Source organism: Lynx rufus, unplaced genomic scaffold, assembly GCF_022079265.1.
Source record: "Lynx rufus isolate CCGP_SWC_20201006 ecotype Redwood Valley unplaced genomic scaffold, mLynRuf1.p SCAF_3, whole genome shotgun sequence".
NCBI lineage: Eukaryota > Metazoa > Chordata > Mammalia > Carnivora > Felidae > Lynx > Lynx rufus.
The window spans coordinates 28,762,611-28,784,095 of record NW_025814845.1 but is presented as its reverse complement, the minus strand read 5'-3'; positions in this window follow the sequence as shown (position 1 = coordinate 28,784,095).

The window sequence follows — 21,485 nt, the reverse complement described above, 5'->3', positions numbered from 1 at the left end:
CCCAGAGCTTCATTAAGCCTTAAGAAATAGGACCACTCCCCGGTAATCTCATTGTTCAGAACATAAGGGAATCCACGGTAGCAGTGGAATATATTTTCGGTGGCGTTCCGGCTGTCATTCTTCCAGCAGGCATGCACCTAATGGCACTGACAATAGCTAATAGCTGGTACTTAATACCTGCTTACAGACCAGGTACTGAGTACTGACTTAGTACTGACTTAGGATGTATTATCTAATTTAATCCTCCCATTCATCTATGAGTGTCTTGCTGTTATGACTCCCAATTTATGACCAAGAATAATGAAGGTGCTGAGAGGCTAAGTAATTTCCCCAAGATCACAGAGCTAAATCACAGAAAGCCAGGACTGGACCTAGTTTAGGCCCCAGCTTTAGGTACTATATTTCTCGGCCCCTACGAGAGATGTCCAAAAAAGATTGTGCAACCTGCCCTGAAAATCCGTTCCAGGCTTGCCCTCAGAAAGTCCCTTCCAGGGAATTTGAATTTCTCTTCTTCTGTTACAGTCCATTTCCTCTTGCTCAGCTCCAAGGGGAGCTGCAGAATTAGGCATGGCAGCTTCTGAGAAGTGGAAGGGGAAGGGGCAGGGGTGGTCCTATCGCAGGCACTGAAGGGAGAGATGTGTTCCTCATGCCCAGGACTGGAACACCTGCGGTGGGGGCCCCTGCAGTGAGGGCCGCCTGCGGTGGGGGTCGCCTGCGGTGGGGGGGGGGGGGAGAGGGTCACCTGTGGTGGGGGGTCGCCTGCATCCGGGGCCCCTGTGGTGGGGGGGGGGTTGCCTGCGGCAGGGGCCCCTGCGTTGGGGGTCGCCTGCAGCCCTCGGGAGCCCTGGTTACATCCTGGTGGAAGCCCGCGCTCCTCCCACCGTTGAAGAGCAAAGGTTCATTTGCCTGCCGAGAAGTCAGAATTTGGCCTCTGATGCAACATGTCTGGCATTTTGTCAAGCGCTCCGTGCTCATGGAGAAGGGCAGAGAGTGCTTTTGTACGCATTCTTAGAAGAGGCCCTTAGGAAAACTGCGTTTTCTGGGGCCTCAGAACCCCTACAAACCTGGGGACTCAGTCCTAGTCAACACCAGTTAGCACCAGGACACTAAACAACCCTCGAGCAAAAACCCTCCCCCGCAAAACTAGAGCATGCCCACAGGGCTTGTTCAAACACCGCCCCCCCCCCCTTGTGTTCTCCTGCACCATCCCGCTGGTGCCGTAGGTCTGGGAGGGAGCCCCAGCGGCTTCACTTCTAGCAAGTTCCCAGGTGACGCTCTTGGTCTGGGGGCCCTACTTTGTGTCTCCAGAGATTACGCTGTAGAATTCTGGGTGCCAGGTTAGTACCAGCAAACGCATTCCTATGACTCACAGCTGAAAACACAATTCCAGCACAACGTGGTCTTTCAAATCCCAGAAGCACAAACGTGCGAGAAGTGAGAGGTAGAGGGGGTGAACAGGTTGAGCCCGAGCTGAATGACACTTCAGAATACACGTCTCACGGACAGGGGACTGAGGGAAGCTGAAAGGACTTGCAGAGAAAGGCTTGTTGATAGTCTTTCCACTTCATTCCTAACTGTCCCAAAGTTGGTCTGGGCAAAGTCGGCCCTGCCCTGTGCAGCCCAGACCTGCCCGAGGTGTTCTCTTCTGCCTCAGGAGAGTAAATTTACCTCCCAACCACAAATGGCTGCATTTGCGTTCTCTTGCCTTGGGAAAGACAGGGACATGTGCCCGCCTTGCCCTACCAGTTCATTAACATACCCTTCATCAGGTCCCTGTTGGGGATCTGAGATTTCAGTATAAATACCCAAAAGGAAGGGACCCTGCCCATCATTACACTTCTAGAAAGCCTGAGGTCAAGACCTAGAAAATAGAGTGGGGGCCTAACACAGTCTACTGAGGGAGTCAACCTTCTGGTTTTGGGTTTTTTTTATTTTTTAGTGTTTATTTATTTTTCAGAGAGAGAGAGAGAGAGAGAGACCCAGCATGAGTAGGGGAGGGGCATAGAAGAGGGAGACACAGAATGTGAAGCAGGCTCCAGGCTCTGAGCTGTCAGCCCAGAGTCCCACAGGGGGCTCAAACCTACGAACCTCAAGATCATGACCTGAGCCGAAGTCTGAGGCTTAACGGACTGAGCCACACAGGCTCCCCCAACCTTCTCTTGATGTATCCAAAGTGGCTTCATCCCTATTATTCCTCTGAATGGGAATCCCTTCCTCCTTGACCTCATGGTGAGCTCCTGGTGTGCCTTCAACACTCATCTCAGGGCTGCTTTGGGAGGCGATCCCTCGGCACCCCAGGGAGAGCTGTCATTACTTTCTCTATGCTCGCCACACCGCATGCACACTTCCGTATTGTTTATGCACCTGAGTGGCAGCAGAGAGATGATCAACCTCTAGATATTCCCAGCCTGTGCTCTCCTTCCTTAGTGGCTTAAAAGACCCTTCCCGCTTGGTTGCTACTGTTCTGTCACTCTCCAGGGATAGAGGTCTCCCTTGCCAGAATCTTTCTTTTCCGTGGTACAGACCCAAAGGCTCAGACAGAAAAATGAAGAGACAGAAGGAAAGAAGAAGGTTTCGAAGAGATGAGAGGCATGTGGACTAGGGACAGAAAGATGTTTTCTCAAAGGTAGGAAAGGAAACTGGCGTGGATCAGGGCACTTTTCTGGTGGGGTGGGGGTGGGGTTGAAGAAAGAGTGCCCCGGGGAGACTCAGGCTGCGAGCAGGTGGACAGAGAAGGGAAGAGGTTGTATCAGGGTAGCTCGGGAATCCATATGGATTCCATTTACAGAACTTGAAAATATAAGTAAAGGACTTATGTTATTCTGAAATACCTCTTGGTCACTGGGACCCTCTTTCTCTGACACGGGGGCCGGACCGCGTGGATTACGCTTTTATCCGGTTCCACCCTCGTGCTTCTCGGGTCTTCCGCTTTACCGTTCCCAGCATGTGGCCCAGAGCCTGGTGCATGTGAGATGCTCAGAAAAAGTTAGGTTTTTTCCTCCTTTCTTCCCTTCTGTCAACCTTGAGCAGCCCATCAGGCTGAAATGATGGCAGAATGGAGGATGGGCTGACAGGACGAGTCGGGGGAGAGAGGCAAATCAAACATGGCGCTAAGTCTGCCTGGACTGAGTACCAGCAGCACAATGCTGATCTTGGCTGGGGGCCCACCATTTACCAGCCCCCTCCTGGCCTCTGGGGTATGGCTAATTAAAGACATGATTACTCATTTCATTCCCAAGTCGCTATTTAAGGAAGTAGAATCATGCCATTCCTATAAGGCCTCTGACCCTAACTAGAGGCAAACAGTGCCAGGGCTTGTGCAAGTGGCTGTAAGTACAGAGCTGTTCAAAGAGCCTGGGAGGAGGGAGGAGGGAGCAGGCCCTACAGCTGGGCCAGCTGCTGGATTGCCCCCCCCAATGTCCTCCTCTCTCCCTCCCGCCAAGGGGTCAGGATCTAGTGACAATCCCTCCCCGAGCCCCCTGCCAGGGCAACTCCTATGTTTTCTGAACACAGTCAGAGTCACACAGCTGACTCAGAAAAAAAAAAAAACCAAAACACTAACAATCTCCTTTTGTATTTTAAGTAGCAGCAACTTGGAGCATTTGAGATTCTTCAGTTGTTTTTTAAGAAATCAAAAAAAAAAACCACAAAAACATTGCTTTTAATCAACAAACTCTTTAATCAACAAACTCTTACTGCTCTCTGTCAGGCCCAGTGCAAAGCACTGGGAAAAGAAGTGAATCAAAATCATTCCTGCCCTCAAAGGGTATCCAGTCTTAAAGATGAAATACACACATGAACAAGTAGGTTACGCTAACATGGAATAAGTACAAAGGTAGAGATACGGATTCTGCACGATACAGAGAAAGTGGTGCTAACGGGTAGGGAAAAAAGGTGTGCCAGAGGATGGGAGACCTGATGGGGTTTTGAGGCAAAAATAGGAGTTCATCTTACCAACTTACCAGCCTAGTAAGGCAAGAGCAACCCCGGCAGGGGAAAGCATATTAAAAGTGATTGAAATCATAGAAAAACAGGTTGAACTTCCTTGTTTCAATGGGTTTCAAACTTGTCTAACAAATAATTAATTCATAACTGCAGATTGACATAACTGAGGGGTATTCCGAAGCATCTAGTACAAACATGAAATCTCTTTTTTTATGATTTTTTAAAATTTTACTTATTTTTGAGAGACAGAGACAGACCAAGAATCCCAAGCAGGCTTCGCACTGTCAGCACAGAGCCCGACTCGGGGCTTGAACTCACGAACCGTGAAATCATGACCTGAGCCAAAACCAAGAGTTGGACGCTTAACTGACTAAGCCACCTAGGCGTCCCTGAATTTTTTTTTTATCAAAATATAATAAATATAATTGACTTATAACATTAGATTAGTTTCAGGTAGCATGAAATTTCTTAGATATTTATTTTCATTTTTTAAAACTGTATACTTTGTGTAGTATGGTTTGTAACAGTCTCACATGTTTTGATATTAAAATAATGTTTTCAACTTTCAGTCAGTAAGATTGACCTTCCAAACATACACTGTCAAATAAAATTTATCCTCCATGGAAAAAGAAGCTTCCTGTTGACCTTTTGGGTTGAGAGAAAGGCAGTCTTTATCCAGCCTAACAACTACAAAGACTAAAAGATGATCAGAGGGGCGCCTGGGTGGCTCAGTTGGTTAAGTGTCCCACTTCGGCTCAGGTCATGATCTCATGGTCCATGAGTTCAAGCCCCACGTGAGGCTCTGTGCTGACAGCTTAGAGCCTGGAGCCTGCTTCAGATTCTGTGTCTCCCTCTCCCTCTCGCTCTCTCTGCCCCTCCCCCACTCTGTCTCTCTCTTCCTCAAAAAAATAAGTAAACATTAAAAAAATATTTTTTAGGGGCGCCTGGGTGGCGCAGTCGGTTAAGCGTCCGACTTCAGCCAGGTCACGATCTCGCGGTCCGTGAGTTCGAGCCCCGCGTCGGGCTCTGGGCTGATGGCTCAGAGCCTGGAGCCTGTTTCCGATTCTGTGTCTCCCTCTCTCTCTGCCCCTCCCCCGTTCATGCTCTGTCTCTCTCTGTCCCAAAAATAAATAAACGTTGAAAAAAAAAAAATTAAAAAAAAAAAATATTTTTTAAAGATGGTTGGAGACTAGAGCTTTGAATACACAAGTGATTTTTCATACTCATATTTACGCCTGTTGACTGAGTTTGACCACAGTTACAGTGTCTTCCAAAAACTCTTCTTCAAGTAAGTTTGTCCTACTTCCCTTTCTGTCTGCCATGGCTGTCTGCCATGTTGATTGACTTGAGGAAAATACCAGAGGAGGAAAAGCCACTGGGAACCAGTCAGCAATGACAGAGCAGACAAAGTGGATTCTATCCAAAAAAAATCAGGATTTAGAGCAATCCCAGGCTGAATTTGCACTGATCGCCAATTAGATGCAGGCCACCATTTGAGGTTTAAAATTTTTTTTAAATGTTGTTTATTTTTGAAACAGAGAGGCAGAGTGCGAGCAGGGGAGGGGCAGAGAGACAGGGAGACACAGAATCCGAAGCAGGCTCCAGGCTCTGAGCTGTCAGCACAGAGCCCAACGCGGGGCTTAAACCCAAGATGAGATCATGACCTGAGCCGAAGTCGACGCTTAACCGACCGAGCCACCCAGGCGCCCCCGCCATTGGAGGTTTTAAAATGCCACCTCAGATGAAAGGTAATGATTCCCTAATCCCCATGCCAGGTTAACACTCCAGACCAATTAAGCCAGAGTGGCGTCCAGGCGTTAGAATTTATTAAACCTCTAGGGTGATTCCAATGTGCCACCAGTTTGCGAATCAGTGGGCCGGATCCTGGTGGTTCTCAACCTTGGCCACACATTATAATCACCTGAGGGGGTTTTTTATACATATGGTGGAGGAGTCCAGTCTCCAGCCCAGTAGATCAGAATCTCTGCGGCTTGGGTGTGGGTATCCATGTGGCCCTTAAACCTGGGGAGGAAGTCAGCACCCCCTAGGTCTGCATTCTGGGGCAATTTCCTTGCAATCTCCTAAGTCCTATGTGGATGCCTGGACCCACAGGGGCTGTCGGGGCTGTCCCCTGGGTGCCCCGAGCAGGGACCAGGAAACAGATGCTCTCAGAGCTCAATGTCTCATGATTTTGTCGTTGCCAGGACGCCTGTGGCCTGAGTGGTTCCAGGAGGGAAGCCTGGGTCACTCCTGCCTGATGCACTGGCTGCCAGTGGTGCTAACACCTGATGGGGGGGGGGGACAACTCCCATCAAACACGCAGCCTGGTTGGGGCTCTGGTTTACCCGCCATCCACCCTTATCGAGTTGCACGTGTGGGCCCCACATGCGTGGTTCTTGCCCCTCCCCGTTCAGACCGTTGGGTCCACAGCACGGAGGGGTATGGGGAGCAAGCCTGGCCCTGTGAGCCCCCCCGCCGCCCCCTGGCTGACACATAGGACGAACAACCACCCCAGGGCAGGGTCCGCAGGTGGCTTTCCAGGCTGTTCCTCCTCGATGCCAAAGGAGGCTGCTGGTCAGATTCCTCTCTTTGTCTCCTGCTGGTAGTGACCTCGTGCTGTCCCTGTCTTCAGCCACGCCTGATGACGGTGGATGTTTTTTGCGGGAATGGGACAGTTCTGCTCACTCTTGCCGCAGGCCATTACCCTCTGGGCTGGTGGCCCTGGGCAGCCAGGCTGTGGTCCCCACTGAAAGAGATCACATTCTAGGAAGGCGATGATCACCACCCAAAGGGTTCAGAACACCGTGGAAGATAATTTAACATTTGTGCTGGAAAATTGCAAATGACAAATTTAACGTCACCAAAGAGAAACGTTAGCCTTCACACTTTCTTGCGTACGGGGGAACACCTGTGTTTCGTGCTTATCATCAAGAGGGAAGCAGGGGTCCAGCCTTCGAGAGGGTCAAGGGGGGGCCGGAACCTTCACCCGAAATGCTATGATGCGACAGCTTGCCAGTAAGAAAGGAGCAACCTTAAATGGTGTTAAGGATCTATTCCATTTCAATACAGATTGGCTTCGAGGAGCCCCGGCATTGGGATGACAGTGCTGTTCTCTTCCAGTGCTGGGAGGTATGCAGTTACCCAGGAATGCGGTGTTAGACAACAAAAAGAACGAGAAAAAAAGTGTGTCTGGACCCTACAAAGAATCTTCGGGTGCAATGACTGGACACTGATAATTAATACCTAAAGTAGTTCTTCAATCCATAATTCTCATTTTTCTTCAGTAAATCACTATACCTCACGTGGGCCTATGAATTTTATAATACATTTTGTAATCGACTTGTTTTATACCCGACAATAAACATATAAACAGCTTTTCTGTACCTGTTATTCTAATATTTTTTAACAAATCACTCACGTGGGCCCATGAGTTTTGCAATATTTTTTAAAGTTTATTTATTTATTTTGAGAGAGAGACAGTGCGAGTCAGGGAGGGACAGAGAGAGAGAGGGAGAGAGAGAAAATCCCAAGCAGGCTCCGTGCTGCCAGCGCAGAGCCCAAAGCGGAGCTTGAACTCACAAAACCATGAGATCGTGACTTGAGCCCAAACCAAGAATCGGACGCTTAACTGACTGAGCCATGCAGACACTCCTGCAATATGTTTTATAATCAACTTGTTTCATAGACAGGAGCCCCACCAAATAGTATTTTCCCAGGCTTTTCACGTGTTACGGGAGATCCTGTTGGGTATCTGGTTTTGCTGGTTTTTTTTTTTTTAATTTTTTTTAACGTTTATTTATTATTGAGAGACAGAGAGACACAGAGTGTGAGCAGGGGAGGGGTAGAGAGAGGGGGAGACACAGAATCTGAAGCAGGCTCCAGGCTCTGAACTGTGAGCACAGAGCCTGACGTGGGGCTCAAACTCACAAAATGCAGGATCGTGACCTGAGCCGAAGTCAGTTGCCTCACCAACTGAGCCACCCAGGCACCCCTCATTTTGCTGTTTTTTTTTTAAAGCTTCCCAGGTGATTCCAAGTTTGCACCCAGGGCTGCGAGTTCCTGCACCAGAAGCAAGCGGGTGAATGCATGCCCACACCTCTGATTCCAGCCAGCAGGGGGGAGGTGCCTCAGGCGGACTTAGAGGTTGAACTGTGCCCCCCACCTCCCTCCCCAATCAGAATTCATTTGCTGAAGTCCTAACCCCTTGCGCTTCAAAATGTGGCCTCAATTGGAAATACGGTCACTGCAGATATAATTAGTTAAGATGAGGTCACACCAGAGTAGGGTGGGCCCCTAAAGCAGTATGACTGGTGCCCTTATAAAAAGGGGAAATTTGGACACAGTCCCACACACAGGGAGAGATCATGTGAACATGGAGGCAGAGATCGGGGTGATGCCTCTGTAATGCAGGGAACACCAAGGATTGCCAACACACCGCCAGAAGTCAGGGGAGAGGCCAGGATGAGATCCTTCCCTCAGCACCCACAGCAGGACCCAAGTCCGCTGACACCTTGATCTCGGACCTCCAGCCCGCAGTTTGTGGGACTTTGTTCCAGTAGCCCTAGCAAGCCCACACCGGGAGTTTCCTCCAAAACAGCAAACAGAAGTTCCATACACAAATGTTCCAAGTGGACTTTAAAACAAACAAAAAACCAGAATCTCTCTAGGTAGCGAAATTGCTGGAAAGCTTTGGAAACTATTTGGAAACTCAAAGAAATCATTTTGTTTTGTTTAACGGGGTTCACACTGCCGCAGGAAGCATCGTAAATCTCAGTGACCATCCTGACCAGCTGATAGCTACTGAGAAAGTAACTGGTTTGTGTCCATTCCTGCACTCAGTTCTCTCCCTTGCTCATTTCAGCCTGTCAGCAGCAGGACAGGTAATTGAATTAAATCACCTAGCAACTGCGATGCTCTCCTTTTTCGTATCAAAGGAGCCTTTCTCTTTAATCGATTAAAAATCTGAGGTCTCCCTGGCAAGGAGAAAATTCTTAGAATTAGAAGTTGGCCAGGAGCTGGATTCATAGGGACAGTTTCCAGATACAAAAGGAAGCTTCAGGGGGGCCTTAATCAGGCCCCCCTAGAGGAACCCACGGGGTGGCCCAGGGGTTCCTGGACAACAATGGCTTGTACACCTCCCACCAGCTGCTGAGTCTCTCAAGGGAGAGGACTCTGTCCCTCACATCTATCTCATCCCAAACACAATCTTCATGGCTGTTCTACTGAATTCTCCTGCCTAACCCTTTCCTGGGCACAGAGATTGATCTTCTTTGCCCGATTCCTATGCAGGGACCAGGATAAACAGAGCTCACAGATTGCAGGGATGCAGTGAGAGGGCAGGAAATGAGCATCTCAGCTCGGCCACTCAGTAGTTTTCAGGGTCATGCATGCCAGACAAAAAGACAAATGGAAATTTAATTAGGGTCGGTGAAAGGAGAATGGGTATTGAACTTAGCCATGAATTTTTCTTTTCGAAGATGTAAATAGAACCTCAGAGTGGAGTCCTTTGGCTCTTTTGAGTTATGGAGATGGTTCTCTAATTGAAGAGTTGGGACACACATCTTCCTATATAAGACATAAGCAGATGTAGGGAGCTTTAGATAAGGTTCTTTCAAAAAGAATAAATAAATGCAAAAGAAAGACATTACTAGCTTTCATCTTGACACTTTTCTTAGGTCCCCTCCTGCCCTAGGATTTTTCAGTGGGTAGACGTAGAGGAAAAAAAAAAAATTCAAACATGAAATTGCTCAGTTTCAAGTCGGCTCATTTCCTGGCTCTCTGGTGAGTTGCCTGCCCAGTCAACTACTTGTCCTCTAGTGCCTTAGAAATGCCCTCGTTCAAATTTGTTCAAAGAGTTCGAACACCTAGTACCATCCAGGTGGAGCCCTTGTTCCCGCATGGACCCCGACTGCAGAGAGGAAGCTCGGCCTCCTAGAAAGAGCTTCCATTCCAAAGTCCCAGATGTGAACCCCAGGTCCTTCCCTTGTGCAGGTGATGAAGGATGGGAGTGTCTTCACAACCTCCTTGTGGGCATTCAGCGGAAGAAGAATAAATAAAGCACCGAACAGAGCTCTGATGCGCTCTCATGGGTACTCAATAGAAGGGCCTCCACTCCACTCTGCCCTGCAGCTCAGCAGATTCTTACCCTCCTCTCCCGTCCACATGGATACGGAGGGGGGATGGGGCCAGTGTTCTCTACTCCCCCTACCCGGAAGCCAGGCTCCTGTGCCGTGCCTTCTAAAGAGGGAGCCAGGGCTGATACAAGACTGGCCCTCTCCATCTCAGGGAGTCCGCGTGCTGGACCTTATTTCCACTCAGTAAACAAGTGCTGAGCACAGACCGCCTGTTGACCCAATGCTGAGCACAGACCGCCTGTTGACCACAGACGCCTGAGGATGAAGCAATGAAAAATAGTGGGCCCTTTCCTCCAGCCTCAACACGTCAAAACGTCTCTCAATACATCCACTTCCCTAAGAGATTGTGGTCATTTCATATTTTATTATACTACTTTAGCTTATTTTTATTTTAATAAAAAAAGATTTATGTGCAAAAGAAAAACATTATTGGGGTGCCTGGGTGGCTTAGTCGGTTAAGTGTCCAACGTCAGCTCAGGTCATGATCTCACCGTTCATGAGTTCGAGCCCCACATCAAGCTCTGTGCTGACAGAGCAGAGCCTGCTTGGATCCTCTCTCTCCCTCTCTGTCTGCCCCTCCCCCACTCTCTCTCTCTTTCTCAAAAATAAATAAACATTAAAGAATGTTTTAAATAATAAATAAATAATGTATACCTTTTTTAAAAAATGGAAAACATTATTTTTTCCTCTCTTTTAATCCATAAACCTCAATGACATTTAAGACTGAATTAATTTCTTTTTTGGGGGGATTTTTTTAAGTTTTTATGTATTTATTTTGAGAGAGACGGGGGGGGGGCAGGGGGGCGGGGAGGGGCAGAGAAAGAGGGAGAGAGACAATCCCAAGCAGGCTCCCAGCTGCCAGCACAGAGTCCGATGCGGCACTTGAACTCACGAATGGGGAGATCACAACCTGAGCCGAAACCAAGAGTTGGACACTCAACCAACTGAGCCACCCAGGTACCCCAAGACTGAATTAATTTCTGATAATATAAACAGGAAGTGACTGTCTTTTCAAAGTTACTAAATAAATAAAGCCAACCATATTTCCACTGGAATATTTGACAACACATTTTTTTAAGTCTGAGAGAAGAACTCATTCTCTGACTAATTAAAACCCATTTAATGTAATAAAGTAGACTCTCTAAGGGCCTCCTTTAATAGAGAAAACTTTATTAATCTGAGATGAGCTACAATACGAATTTAGAGGAAATAAAGTACATTTCTGGAGAGAAAACCAAACATCGCTAAGTGGGAACATAGCCACATTGGCTCCCCAGTCGACTCCACGCCATTTGACAGGTAGCTGTCTTCTCCAGTTAGGAACCAAAAGCCAAATTCCCTCCACCGATGGCCGGTGATGTTTTTCCTTCGGGAAGGCAGATTTGCTCCTCTGCCGTCTCTCGCAACCAAGTCAGGCTGATCTGATGTTCTGACACTTCCTCTCTCACCCAACAGCTTCCCATTGAGAAGTGAGACCGTTCTGGTCAACTAGGTTTGTTCGTGGCAGCAGAGGGAGCTCGACGCAGAACGGAGAGTGGCATTGTCTGTCCTCCCAAGGGAGAGGACACAGCACACCATTCTCTCTCCCAGAACCCCCGGAAGTGTGGCCAACACAAGAGTGGCTCCTAACCTAGGTTACGGGGCCTCTGAGTAACAACATGCTTCTCAGAAGATCACGTGTATGTGTTATGGATGATGTAGCTGCACAACTCCAGCCATGAATACATCTCTATATTTTCAAAAGAGAAGCTTGAACTGAGGTCAAAAAAGACTTCCCTAGAGTCTCGAGGTTTCGAAGGAACTTGTCTTAATTAGTAGATCAAAGTGGTTTGTATTTAACACATCAAATAGACAGATGAGAGGCCATTAGACAGATGGTAGATAGGTAGCCAGACAGATGATAGATGGATTGATTTAGAAGTCAGATAGACCTAAGTTTAAACCAATTACTGTCAGAAGGAGCCTCGATAAGGTACTAAGTCTCGCTAAACCTACATTTCCTTGTCTGTAAAATGGACTCAGTTACTTCTCCAGGTGGTATTAAGGCATAAATGAAACAGTGGGTGCAAAGTGCTTAGTGAAGTGACTGACACAAAGTAAGCCTCGATAAACAGGAACCATTCTGCAACAATGCACAGCTTAAGCGGGGCCAGTCACCCGGTGGTCAGACGTTTCCCCGGTCTCCAAGGGTGAGACAGTTTTGCCAGGGAACGCAGCTTGATTTCCTGGTTCAAAAATCACACCTGTGAAACTCAATCCAGGTGGGAAATTCTTCTGGTTGACTCTGCTAAAGCCATGGTTCATTATCAAGTTATTTCTCCGGGTCACTCTGAGGTCATCTCTTAATCAATAACAGCCAGAGGGAGGGAGGGCCGGGGCGGGGAGGGGGGCACAAAATCTAGCCGTTCAGGCTTTGCCTAGATGTCCATCATAGCACCTCTCTTTTGTTGAACATTTTCTGGGTACCAGGCACCATGTCCAAGGCCTCCTGCACATCAGTTTATTTGATCTTCTAATGATCCCCCCGGGGGGGGGGTGGCGGCTACAGTGATCCCCATTTAAAGATGAAGAATTTCAGGCTTGCAAAGTCCAGTTATCTGTCCAAGATCACAGCTAGCCGGTGGTGGAGCCAGCATCAGAGCTCTTCCCACCAGGCTTTGCTTCACAGAAAACCATTAATCCCCCTTTTCTCTCCCATGTCACGTGTGTTTATACTGCACAGGAGAACAAAAGATGGTTTAAAATTCTCGTTTTTCTCACCTGCTGAAAAGCAGTCCGGCCTATTGTTACTAATCAGGCTGTACCTGGCTCCTGGCTCTCCAGGCGATCCCTCCAATCCTCTTCATTTGGCCTCTCCGCTTACCCTCATTCTTGCTCCGGATTCTTTCTGGCCTTTCAGAAAACAACTGGCAACAGTTTAGCAACTAGTTTAAATCTCTTTAGCTTGGCTAAGAATCCCCATTGCAGGGGCACCTGGATGGAGCAAAGCAAGAGTGCCACCTGGTGGCATATTTGGGTCACTGCCAACAATATTCCTTGGGCAAAGGTGGGCTCGCTGTCGGGCTGCAGGTACAGGAGGACCGACCAGCGTTCACGCTGTCTGGGAACCACTCCTAGACAACTACAAGAAACAACTCACCACTGTCTAGGCACTAACTTCATGAAACTCAAAGTCTTACTCGAATACAAGTTTGGGACTTTAAAGGCATGCATTTCTTGGTTCCAGAGCCTAGGGCTGGGATTAAGGTGAGGTAGGAGGCATCCCATCCATGCAAGGGTTGCATCTCATCTGCATTTAAAATTTTGAAATCCTTGGGACGCCTGGGTGGCTCAGTTGGTTGTGTCTGACTTCGACTCAGGTCATGATCTCACGGTCTGTGAGTTCAAGCTCCACGTCTGGCTCTGTGCTGACAGCTCAGAGCCTGGAGCCTGCTTCGGATTCTGTGTATGTCTCTCTCTCTCTCTCTCTCTCTCTGCCCCACCTGCACTCATGCTCTGTCTCTCTCTCTCTAAAAACTAAATAAGCATTAAAAAATTAAAAAAAATTTTTTTTTGAAATTCTTTTCATCGTGGATGTTTGCATTAATTTTGACCTTTTAAAAGTGCATCAAAATATTAGTTATCTTAATTACTGAGTTTTGGGCACTCCCCCCTGACATCGTGCACCCATGGAAAACTCCTCTTGCTTCACCCTAGTATGGGGCTGCTGAGGTCCTCTGACAAAGGATTCTGTTTCCTTTCAAAGCTCTGTCGGTACCTGAGCTACAACAGCTCCTGTGGTCTCCTTGCTCATCTGCCTTTGCTCTATCCCGTCTGAGAATGGCCTTGGCATCACCACCATCCCTCCTACCCAATTCGCCAACTCAAGTCAAAAGAAAGTACCCAGACGGGGACACACTTCAGTGTAATTGCTGGGGAGCCTGACAAAACACATTTGCTGTTCACTGACCTCCGCCCATCACCCACCTCTGCCTGTCACCGACCTCAGTCCATCTCTGACCTCCGCAGATCACTGCTCGTGAGTGGGCAGCTAACTTGCCTCCCTGCTTTTGCCAGGTCCCAGACCACTGGGCTGCAAGTCTGAGCAAAGTGCACTTGTCTACACTGCATGCCAGCCCAGGGTCTGCCTTGGGGTGTTGCTTTCTCAAGAATGTCCAAGCTGAATGCCCACATCAGGTCAGATAGCCACAAAACTCAGTGTCTGCACTGGGTCACGCCAGTCCCCTGATCCATGGCTCAAGGCTAGGAGGGAAGTTCTTTACCTGGAACATATGAGTGGGTTGGGCGGGGGGGATGATTCTGGAAACGCCTGAAAATTTACGGAAATGATGTGTATTTTCTGGGGAGATGATTTATCACTTTCTTCCCATTCTCCGAGGAGCCCTTGACCCCACAGAACGTAAGAATCACAGCCGTCTCCATAAAGTCTTCAGGCTCCATCAAGGGTCTGTGTGAAAAATACAACAAGAGATCTCTCCATGCCTGACCTGGTAACAAGTGTCAGCGGCCCCATCTGTGGTATTTAAACAGTTGGGAGAGTCTGAGAAGGGCCGGAATGGTTCTCAAAATTCAGAGGAAGGAAAAATTCCTTTGACTCGATAAACTGGAAATCTCAGGTGGTTACTGAGAACTGGAGAGTCGCCACTGCCTTCTCTGCCTTTCCCTCCCTGAAAGATCTTTCGGCCTTGCTATCGTTCTCCGGCAAAGTTCTTTTGCAAGATCTAGGCTTCCCTCTGGAATACTCTTCCACGCTTTTGGCATCCTTCACTCATCCTTTCCGTTGAGCTATCTCGACATTTCTAAACAGGGCTGGGCACCTTACACTCCTGTTATCACGCAGATGACTTTTCTGGGTTTATTTGCGTATTTACCTATCCTGCCCATAAGACTGTGATCCCAGGAGGGCAGGAGCCCAATCTTACTCATTTCTGCATCCCCAGCACCTAGCACAGAATCAATGTGTGGGGAAAAAAAAAAAGTTATGTGGATGAATAAACAAACAGATCCATGAATGAATGAATGAATGAATGCACAGCTCCCCACCCTCCCCACCCCCGCACATACACACCCCCATGCCTTCATTTCCCAGATGAGACATGTGAGGCAGGAAGGGACATTAGCATGCCAGTGAGACCGAGCCCCCAGGGCCTCCCCACGGGAGCCGCACCCACGCCAGCTGCAGCTGCGCGCTGAGATCATGCAGAACCCCGAGCCACTCGGCGGCCACCTTGCCTTGTCGTTCCTTCTTGTTGCTGCTCCTTGGCTCAGCGCACACAGTAGGGAGATGCTGACCCAGGGAAATCAGAGGCAAGCAGGCGGTTGCCGGCAGGTGCCAGCTGCCCCCCCCCCCCAGGCGGGGTCTGGGAAACCGGAATCTTCTCTGTGACTCTCTGTCATTACCACAGTGAGGACCACAGTGAGAAAGGATTTGACTCTCTCAAACTTACTTCAACAGCAGGATACAGAGAGCTGAACCTCATGCCCAGAAATGCATCGTCCATGAAACTAAAACAGCCAGTTTTACTTCGCTTCCTCCCCCACGGAATTAGATTGGGGAGAAGTCGGATAAAATCTCCGGACGGGCGGCCCCAAGCGCTGCTTGTCCCAAACACATTGCAGAGACTGGGAAGAGAGCTGGAGGAGGGTGGCCTACCCAGCTGGCCTTGTTCCTGCTCTCAAGTGGGGGGTGGGGGTGGGGGGAAGCCTCTGAGGAAATTCGTGGGCCCCAACACAGCTGTGGTCGTTACTGAATCATTAGATTTGCCACAAACAAGATAAAAATTTCAAACAACAAAGAGGACTTTTCCGTGGTCGGCTGAACGGGGTTTCTCATTGTGTTTTGGTTCCTTCTGGTTTCCTCACACCCTGACTGCCTTTGCCAGAAAGCCACAGGAGCCCCTGTTCCTCCAGCAGGCCTGAGGGGGGGCAAAGGATTTTTGGTTTTTAAATGTAGGTAAATCCGGAAAAGACTCAGGGTTTTGAGTCATTGTTTTGTGAGCAGTAGTTTGACCTCCTCTTGCCCACTTCTCAGAATTAGAGGTCTCCTCTCTGAGGAACACAAAAGCCCAAACAGGAAAAGAGAGGAATATCCCAAATTCATAGCTAGGAAAAGGGAAGTCACTTTGCTGTTTGTCCTCAAATGTACACCCTATTCAGATTCTCCACCTCTTCCAGATGTCGGGTAGAAATAAGCCACTTGTCCCTGATCCCACAGTTTTCTATTCTGTGTGTGTCTTACCTGTCACCCTAGACTTCAGACCTCTTTCTGTTCCCTTTCATACCTACTAAGTGTATAATAAATATTATTGTCTTATCAAAAGCCTGAAGCCAAATTAAAGCCGAGAGCATTTTTATAAAATATGAATTATTTAGAAAGTGTTACTAGAGGCCAAGCCCTTTATATCATATTTTAATGCTCACTGAAGTCCTGTAGGGGTGGGTGTTTTTTTGTTTTACAGATGAGAAAACTGAGCCTGGGAAGGCTTCTGGGAGTGCAAGGTGCTTCTCAGTGGTGGGGGGTTGAACTCCGGGACAGTCTCACTGGCAAAGCTATGCTCCTCACCTCTTTGGACTTCCCAGCATTTCAGCGGATGACCCAGGAAAGCTTTCACTTATTGGGCACAGTAACCGGGACCTAAGGGATCAGGACACGGTGTAAAACACGGCAGGACTCAGAGCAGAAAAAGGTTCACTAGCATCCAAATCGTTAATGCTTTTCCAGACAGAATGACAGGGACTGCCCAGGCCAAGCCCTCATCTCCCAAATCCCACCCTTGCCCCCTAACCATGGCCAGCTCTGCTCTCCCAACCACCCTCGGTGAGTATCAGGAGAAATGTCCTTTGTCTCCTCCCCTAACTAGCCCTGAGCTGGAGTGTGGCACAGTATGGTGGTTCTGAGTATGTGTGTAACTGCGGACCTTTGCCCCAGTCATGCTCGTAGCCAATATCCCTGAATCGATCCCAATACTCCTTGCTACAGAAGACAGATCAGAACTCAGAATCATTCTCAATACAGCATTCCAGACAAACACTACCAATCCATCAGCGTTGTTCTGAGATTAAGCCTGTTTGTCATTATTGGCATAGCAAGTGATCAGTGGAATTTAATTTCCATTCCCTTCTACCCTTCCTGCCTTCCTTCCTCAGTGTTTCTGGGATGGGTAGAGGGATGGATGGATGGATGGTTGGGGAAATGGATGGATGGATGGATGGATGGATGGAGGGAAGGATAGAGGAAGAGAGGGAGGGAAATAGGGAGGAATGGATGGATGGATGGATGGATGGATGGATGGAAGAAGGGATGGATGGATGAAGGGATGGATGGATGGAGAAATGGAGGGAGGGAAGGAAGAAAGGAGGGAAGGATAGAGGAAGAGAGGGAGGGAAATAGGGAGGGAGGGAGGGATGGATGGATGGTTGGGGAAACGGATGGATGGATGGATGGATGGATGGAAGGAGGGAGGGAAGGATAGAGGAAGAGAGGGAGGGAAATAGGGAGGAATGGATGGATGGATGGATGGATGGAAGGATGGATGGATGGAAGAAGGGATGGATGGATGAAGGGATGGATGGATGGAGAAATGGAGGGAGGGAAGGAAGAAAGGAGGGAAGGATAGAGGAAGGAAGGGAGGGAAATAGGGAGGGAGGGAGGGAGGGAGGGATGGATGGTTGGATGGCTGGATGGAAATTAAGTTCTCCCCTTACACAGGAGCCCTGGTTGGCACCACTCCTAATTCTGCTGACTCCACTCAGTGCCAGTGCTTCCTTGACAAAACTTGCTCTTAGCATGTGGCATTTGTTATAGGAACTGGTGAGATTCCTGGGTCATTCTGAGGCCATGGAGGATCTTCAGCGTCAGCACTTTGTTTCTCACTCAGTCTCATTTCCTCCCCCTCTAACATATGCCTGAGCTTAAAAACATCCACTCACCCCATACTTCCTTCTTCTTTTTAAAGCTCAAGCTGACAAGAGAAATTTCTTCTCCCACTCACCACTTTTTTTTGTATACAGAGAAGAAAAAATACAATTCCACTGTGGGGTGCATAGGAATTGCCAATGATTAAAAACTTTTCTGTCTCTTTGGAACCATCATCACCCTTAACCTATACCATTAGTTGCCTAGAGGTTCTGAATCATCCCATGATTTAGTTATGCATGGGGAAGCATGTTTTTCCAGGGCCTTTTAAGAAGCTTTGGCTTTTGGTTTTGAACCAATCAAGTTATGGTGATAACAGAATATTCTTTCCCTAGCAAAATACCACGTAGTGTTCAAGAGGAAGAACATGTTAAGAAACTTTTATTCAAGTCACTTTGAAGAGGAATAAAATAGCTCTTATAAAGCAACATTTTTGAGATTTGAGTAAAAGTAAATCAGAAGCATATGGATTGTGTGCTGTGAAAACATACTTTTGTTTCCCTGGGAAGGAAAAAAATACTTGGGAAAAATATATTTTATAAAATGGCATATATTAGAAAATAGCTGGAGATTTTTAAGAAAACCAAAATGTAGCAGGAATGGTCCAGCTCTAGTTATTAATATCCTGGAACCAGCTGGGGAGTAAAATTAGGTGGTGAAATTATTGTACCATTCTTATTCCGAGCTGGAAAGGACACATTTCTCATATCTTTCTCACAAAAGAAAAATGATATACTGAGACCTAGGAGATGAGGCTTTGTGTTTTTTTCTTTGTTTTGATATCAGTTCTGATAATAATTCTTATCACTGGACTCATAGACTAGGTAAGGTAAGAATGTGTAGGTAGTGGGGCGCCTGGGTGGCTCAATTGGTTAAGCATCCGACTCTCAGTTTCAGCTCAGGTCATGATCTCATGGTTTCATGGGTTCGAGCCCTGCCTTTGGCTGTACACTGACAGTGCGGAGCCTGCTTGAGAGTCTCCCTCTCTCTCCCTCTCTCTCTGGCCCTCCCCTACTCATACCATCTCTGTCTCTTTCAAAGTAAACTTAAAAAAAAAAAAAAGAGTGTGGAGGTAGATATGGGGTCCCAGAGTCAGACTGTTGCCACAAATCATGGCTCTACCCCGTTAGACATGGGATCTCCACAATCCATTCACCTCTTTCTATGCCCTTGTTTTGTCATCTAGAAAGTGAGACGAAGACAATGACGATGATGACAATGAATTACTACACTTACTATCTGGGAAAGCACTTGGAATAAATGTCTGATGCACAGAAAAGTTCTCAGTAAATGTTGGCTCATATTATTTGTCTTCTTGCCTAGAATGCTCTGCCACTAGATAACTCTATGGTTCAGTCATGCACTTCAGAACCTGACAAACCTTTAGGTAGACTGAGGAAAAAAAAAAAGAAATAAAATGAAATGCAAGTGGTGACATTACAATCAACTTGAAAGAAATAACAATTATGAGGAGAGAATACAGTGAACAACTGTACCCCAGCAAATCAGATAATCTACATGAAATAGCAAATTCTTAGAAACACACCAATTACCTAAATTGACTCAAGAAGAAATAGAAACCACAACAGACCTATTACAAGTAAAGAGAGTGAATCGGTAATCAAAACCTCCCATTGGAAGAAAGTTCAGGACCGGATGTCTTCACAGGTGAATTCTACTAAATATTTAAAGAAAATTTAATACCAATCCTTCTCAATCTCCTCCAAAATATGGTAGAGGGGAACACTTCCTAACCCATCGCATGACGGCAGTGTTCTTCTGATACCAAAATTAGTCCCGCAGTTCTTTCAGAACTCTGCCCTCCCCTTCCATATAACTATAGTTTCACCTCCTCCCACACACATATGCATTCCCTCGCCTCAACTTATTTTTCATCATAGCTCTTATCACTACCTGATATATACTTATTTTCCTATTGATTGATTGATTTTCTTCTCTCACTAGAATGTGGGAGTTCCATCAGAGCATGGAATATTTTTTTCCACGGAATAACTTCTTAGGCATGAATTTTCCACGCCTAAGATAGTGCCTACCACATAATAAGGGCCTATAAAAATGTGTTGGATAAATATACTGTCTAACCATTCTTTGAAAGAAAATAAAGAGAAATCTAGAGAGGACCTGGGTATTGCAGAACTCCAAGATCTAGCTGACTAGAAGAAAATTCGCCTTCAGAAGCAGATAACCAAGAAAGTGTTAGGTCAGGAAAACAAAGGGAAATGAGATTTCTGAAAAGCAGGGACCAGTCAGCAGTGTCAATAATGCTGAGAAATCAAGTACAATAAGAACCAAAATGTCCACTGGATTGAGCTGCACATTATTGGCCACCTTCGTGAGAATCATTTGGGAGGTATTATAAGGCTAGAAGACAGAAGCCAGGTAACTTTGAGCAGTAGATGAAGGAGGCAGCCCATTCTGATAACATTTTAAAGAAGTTTTTCTATTAAAAAAAGAAGACACAGAGATAAGGAAGCTGCTAGAAAGGGCAGGTGTCAAGTGAGGATATTGTCTTTAAGTGGGAAAGATCTGTAAATGTCTAAAAGCACATGGAAGGAACCCAGTTGAGGAGAAAAGAAGTTGAAAATTCAAGAGAAGGCAAGGTTCCCGGAAGGAAAGGTATGGGAGGCAGACCGTAGGACTGGCTTTAGCAAGGACCAACCTCTCCTACACTCTCAGACTGCAGGAAGGCAAGACCCGGAGAGCCCCTTTGACTTACCCACCAGCCCAACCAGGACCCAGGTCTCCAGTGTTCTTTTTACTATGCAGTTTTTTTCTCTTGCTCAAATTAGAATGTTCAACGAGACCTGAGGAGGAGAGGGGGTTAGAAATCAAAACTGGTAAATAAAAAATGCCTACTACAATAGATTTTGTCATTGAAGACTTTCTTAGGGAGGGTGCTTCTTCCCACTCAGGAGCTCTTTCCCCAGCAGCATGAACCCCATTAGCAGAGTATCTCCCTGGAGCCCTTCTTCACCCCTCCCCTGGACAGCAGAGGGACTTACCTAATTGAGGAATCTGTGGGAAGAAACCAAGCATGCACAGCCCAGCCCCTTCTTCCTTTTAGGAAATAGCAGAGAAAACATGCTCTAGATGGCTGTCAAACCCATGGCAAGCACAGCAGTAAAGCTCTCCACGCTTACCGTGTGTGGAGGCCAGCAGTGGTCTGCTTCTGCCTCTGACCAGATCGGCTGGTGCAGCCAGCACGTGGACTCAGGATTAGGAAGTCCATTTGGCCACAGATATATTCCACTTTCTCCAATGTCAGCTTTACCAATAGGAAAGATGTTATTTTGGTGTCTCTCTGCCTCTCTCCTTTGTCTTTTTTTTTTTCCAGTGGGTTCAGAAAAAGATGAGAAGGAAGGGAACTAATTATTCCAACAAAAATTAGACTATTCAAATCGGCATGTGAAACTTCATTCTTGAAATCATTCTTTTTAAGACAGAAGGACCAAAAAACCATAAGACACAAT